Source organism: Streptopelia decaocto, assembly GCF_964273445.1.
Source record: "Streptopelia decaocto genome assembly, chromosome: 1".
Classification (NCBI taxonomy): Eukaryota; Metazoa; Chordata; class Aves; order Columbiformes; family Columbidae; genus Streptopelia; species Streptopelia decaocto.
This window is the reverse complement of record NC_138663.1, coordinates 136,040,344-136,045,937: the sequence shown is the minus strand read 5'-3', so window position 1 is coordinate 136,045,937 and position 5,594 is coordinate 136,040,344. Positions and strand designations below refer to the sequence as shown.

Genomic DNA, 5,594 nt, shown 5'->3' with positions numbered 1-5,594 from the left:
CCCTAAACTTTGTGACCTCTGCAACGTAGATTTCTTTGCTGACCACTCCCGTCTTTCACTGAGGAAATTTTTTCGCCAGATGGAGAGACAACTTTTGTATATGCTTTGCCTTCACTCTCTTGTTCAGAAAAGCAAGCTAGCTTTTGCCATGCTGAGTCTGAATGCCTTCCACATGCAGGTACTGGAGACCTTTAACTCAAACTGCTTCATCATTTCAGTCCCATAGCTTCTCTGATCACTTCTGCTTCGAGGCTGAAAAATCTTAGCTGGGGCCCCATGATATTTACTCTTCCATTTAATTTAAACGGAATCAGTCTTTGCCCAGCCAACGTTGAAAGTTATCTTCTGCAACATTGTTCTGTGATGTCTCACTGGTTACCAAGACCAGGTCAAACACAACAGCAGTCTGATTAGTTTTCTGCCTCTTTAGTGAAGAAATACGTCAGACAGTACATCCAGGAATACTTGGGCCCAGCCTACGCTAGTTGCAATTTTTCTCCACTTAAGAAGTTAACACCTGTAGTAATGACAAACCCTGCTATTGCATATCTTCCTAAAAAACATTAGAGACCTTTGTCAATATCCTGATGCAACCTTAGGCAACTGTAGCAGAACTACAGCTGTCTTTCTTCAAGGTGATTTGAACCCAAACAGACTCTGTTTTATCACCTCTGCTGCTTTTTGTTTCTTCACACTCAACAATATAATTCACAGGCAATACTACCACACACCCCACTTTTCTTTGCTCTCCTGAGCAGCGCACATCTTCCAGTCTCAGTGGTCCAGCTTTGACAGCTGTCGGTCCTGCCTCCAAAAGCTGTGGTATACATAGTTTATACCCTAGTGTATGTATGAGCTCCTTGTCTTAGCATTCAGGCACTTCCATTGTTTCTTCCAGTGTCCCACATATACTGGCTATATAATCTTGGATGGAGTGTCAGTTTTCTGCTCAAATTAGCATTACACTCCTGCTCTCATATGTTGCTCTAGTCATCACTGTATCTTAATATCTATGCTCTTCTTTCAACTATTCATCAAAAGTCAGCATGGAAACCACACAAACTCCAACTAAAGAGCCCACACAAAATTCCAAGTCTTCCTCCCTGTGTCTTAGTTTAAAACTTGTCTCAGCTGCCTCACTCCCAGCAGGCTGCCCGCCTCCACATGCACACTCAACCTGCCAAGGAGAGCCCTGTTTCTGTGAATGTCTTTGAAGAGACAACACATTGCTGGCAGCAGTTCCCAAGGTATCTGTAATGTCTGGGCCATGGATTTGCCCTTCTTCTCTTAGGACATGTTTTGTTCAGGTATATAAAGTGCCTTCAGCAGTGTCTGCAGTCATCCTTCCTTCATTTCAATGGGAATCTGGCTCCCTCATTTGTCTCAACGTGAAGGAAATCACTGAATTATTCTCTCTTCCTGTCAGGCTCCTTTTCAGCTGTAGATCCCCTTTTGTAACAGGGTGATGATTTGTCTTAAAGCATCCCCACTCACACAGACCTATCTTTCCTGGTGTTCCAGCTTCATTTTGTCCCTTCCCTTTGCCCTTTGCAGCTCCTCCTGCAGCCTCTCCTCCTCCGCAGGTTCCTGGACTCATGCTTCCCTGGTCCCTGACCTCGAGCCATCCACATCTCCTCTTTCCGTTCTCTGCTGGGTTTAGTTTTTCCTTTCTCCTTGTTGCTTTTCCTCACCATTCCCAGTCCACAAGCTTTTCCTTGAACTTCAAATAATGCAGTAGCAGGGAAGAACACGCTAACATGCCTGAAAAACTTCTGCTCTGATATTTGCTCAGAAGGTACGGTAGGAATGACCTAAGCACATTCCTCTCTATACTGAAAATCTGAACTCCTGAAAAGGGCTGTGAGATTTCATCAGCACAGAAGCTGTAATCCTAATTTAGCCTTATCCAGCCCCCAGCTCTGAAGTGACTTGCTGACTTAAAGCAACTAGGGCGGGCTGCAGCAGCACAAGGCCACAACATACAGCGGCCTTACCTCAAGACAGCAATTCCCATTACAAGTTTGAGTCAGCAACCTCATTTCCGCAGCAGGTAAGCAGCTACTACTACTTGTGTTGTACATCACAGTGACAGACAGAGTTTTAGTAACCAACTTGTTATTGACAGAAGGCAGCTATAAACACCTCTGCTGCCTGCCCCTCAGCACTGGGTGAGAGCTGCCAGGGGGTGGGAGACTCAGGTGGTGTGCCTTTGTTGAAGATTTCTTCACCTGACCATGTTGCCTAGACTCCCTGGTCCTAGACAATTAACTCAGGTGAAGGCAGAAATGATGGACACATCTTCAGCACCTCAGTCCAAGTGTCATACCTCTCAGTCCTCTTTACTAACACCTGAACCACAGTCCTCCCCAGAGCTCTCCTGTTTCCTTTGCTTGAGTATTGCACTGTTCTGCGTAACACTGCTGGGTAGCTTTACTCAGGTAGAGCACATGTGTGTTCTCTGTTAAGTTTCCATCCCAGATAGGGTGGTGTTGTCCTGAACGAGTGACACGACGCTCCCACTTACTGGGCTGAGAAGCAAACTGCCATGGCACAGCAAAGGACGGCATCCGCGTCACGGGACGGTCTCACCTCACCTCACCTCCTGTTGGCCTTGGTCAAGGTCACACTGTGTGGCAGCGACAAGAATAGTGCCCGTGAATGCCACCTCTTTATCCCACTTGTCCCAGGGCCAGGCCCTGCTGGGAAAAAGCAATATCCATCCAAGAGCGGCAGAAATGCCCATGTGCTGTTGCGGAGCTTAAGAACAGGTTAACTCTCGCACTGAAGCTCCTACTGCTGCATGCACAACAGGCAGCACAAAGTGCCAGCTCTGGAGACTCTGGGGACACACTGTGCTGAAAATGCTGGGGCCTCATCCAGCTGCACCAGCACTCCCTTGCCCGTGGGACTTTGAGTTCCTCCCCGGGAAAGCAGCAACGCCCGGTTGACTGCGCTCCAGCCCCGGCAGGAAAACACCGATTATACAGACAATGCCCAGATGGGGTGATTAAGCAGCCGGTCCAGCAATGCACTGGCCAACGCGTGAGCTGTGTGTGCGCCCTGGTGCACACCTACACGCTGGGCTGTATTTTGTGCTTTGTTTTTTGCAAAGGTCTGCACATTCAGGATTCTTTGCCTGAGAGACAAGTAGCAGAAGATTTTCCCCCCACTTGCCAGGCAGCTTCAGCTCTGCCCCAGAGGCATCCTGGAGGAATTTGGGAGGTCATTTACCCTCACTGAGACAGCTTAGCATGGGGCCTCCCAGGAGAGCTTGAGGGATTTGGGCACCTGAGCAAAATGTGGTTCTTTGGCTTCAGTGGAAAAGGTCATGCATCACAGGCTGCTGCCACCTATTGAGAAATGAATTTGGACAATTAATCAATACACAATCTCCTCTGCTAATCATATTGATGGAAGATGAGCTCCATCCCCAGGAAGGGCAAAGGCCATTGAGCTAAACCATTTAGCGGCATTTATTTATATCCTTGGTGGTTCAATAATTTGAGCCTTGACTGATAGCATCAGGCACCCGAGGGCTAGGCAATATTGTCCAGCTGGAAAAAAGAAAGCAAAACAGGTATTATTTAAGAGAAAAATAGCCTTTTAATATAAATGAACACTTTAAAAGGCAAATGCACTCGTTTTCTCTAAATTTTTAACCACACATGTCCACACAAAGAATTTCTGAAATGTTCTATGCAAATGATCCAAAAATGTCAAAAAAAAAATATTGGCAAGGTCTCAGGACATATATTACTCTCAGTTGCACTAGAATGCCCTGCTCTAGAAGTCTATCATGAAGTATTAAAAGATAATTTGTCCCTCACTCATTTCTCCCAAACCAATGCCTTTCCTCCAGCAGACACGAACTGCTTTGTAACCAACCCAGCCCTGTAGGCAAGGTAAGTTCACTCTTGTGTAATTAAAGCCTATGTTGAAACACATACACACCAAGGGACAAAGATGATGTCACGGCACAGCTGTTTCTGCAACACAGCTGGTTTCCTGGCTCCCTGACACAAATCTTGCTCTTGCCAAGCTGCAGAGAAGCGGCTGGTAAAACTGTCATTTGGTATTTGCAGATTGTCCCTGCCTGTTGTGTGTGGTGCTTAGGCCGTCCCTGCAAAATCTTGCAGAACCCTTACATTGCATCCTCTGCCAGACTAAGTAGCCTGCAGAGAAAGGCACTGGTGCTTGCAAAGAAGTTGTTTACTTACACAGTTGTCTGCTGGGTCTTATTTACAGAGCACTACTGGGAGCCACCAAAATCTGCTTGTATAGCTCTGGAGACAATTCAAATCCCCTGTTCCCAGACCAGTGATTAATGCTGTATGGAGAGAAGTTAGGACTGAGGATAAAACTGAGCTTTCAAAACAAGGGCCTCTGATCTCAAACTGAACAAACATTTCCCCTTGCCTGTGTCAGCTGGTTTGATTTCCAATAGAAGGGCAGATTACTTTGGAAACCACAGCCATGCCAGTGAATTACCTTCCTACTAGCCAGAGAGAACTGCCTCAAGTACCCTGTCCTGCTCTCTCAGTCAGGGCACAGGCAGAGCTACCTCTGTGAGCAGCTAGCACAAAACAGGCTCAGAGGTAGGTCTCCCAGCTCAGCTCTTGGCAGGAACAAGGCCACACTCTTTAGAGCCCCATCTCCTCATTAACCTTTACTGATAAACAGCCATAGGGCCAACACGTGCTCAGAAGATGGACCAGATCCTGCCAGCAGCAGATCCAAACACAAAGGCATCAACTCAACAGTTAAACCTGCCCTTTGAAAGGACTATAGAACCTAGAACAGGATTTTCTCACATTTGAAAGCATCTCTGGACAGGGAAGACTTAATTGAATTGGCAAATATGTGCTCCATGCAAACAGGGTCTGTAGCAGCAACACACAGATCACTGTGATAGCAACAGCTCAAAGCACCATGTCTGGACAGTGTGGTACTCCATAAGGAGGACTGGGCCTCCCACACTGCCCTGTCCCCCATACACAGAATATACGAAACGTGGTGGATGATTAACAGCTCTTAAAGTCTGTGGCTTTTAGTCGACATGCACAGAAAACACATGCAAGTATGGACATACACGTGCTTGCACACCCCATGGTTCATATACCGATGCAGTGGAAAGCCCATCCAGCTCACAGACCTCACCTCAGGTACTGCCAATAACTGATGAGACCTTGCTGAAAAGTGCTCTGAGCCTGCCTGTGCTCAAGTTTAACTTTGTGCTAGCCTTTCCCAGCTGAGCCCATAGAGAACGCCGCTATTGTGAGGGACAGAGCCTTCCTGCCATGCCAGCACACGCAAAGGCTGACGTTTCATAAGCTGCCTGCCATCAGGAGGACAAAGTCCCGTTGAGTGGGCATTGGCTCTGCGTTCCCTCACAGATAACGAGGGATCAGCTGAACGCAAGTTTGGCAGCCTCCCAGGGCATGGCACAAGGCTAGCCAAGCATGTGAGGTAGAGTCATTATCAGTGCCCTGTTTCTAACAAAGTGAAGACATTCACTTTCATCTCAAACTAATATTTGTCTCTGCTCTTTCCAAGCAGAGGAAGAAAGAGGCACACTGTGCCAGATCCCCTGCTGT

The 5,594-nt window shown here is 47.2% G+C and overlaps 1 long non-coding RNA gene across 1 annotated transcript; it reads right to left on the bottom strand.

Annotated features, from left to right (window-relative positions):
* Positions 1 to 3,466: 3,466 nt before the first annotated feature.
* On the bottom strand, positions 3,467 to 5,305 carry LOC309446679. The gene is made up of 3 exons (XR_014185486.1): positions 5,158 to 5,305; positions 4,218 to 4,327; positions 3,467 to 3,554 (listed from the first exon to the last, which is right to left on the bottom strand). It is a non-coding gene; the product is annotated as an uncharacterized lncRNA (long non-coding RNA).
* Between the last annotated feature and the right edge of the window lie 289 nt (positions 5,306 to 5,594).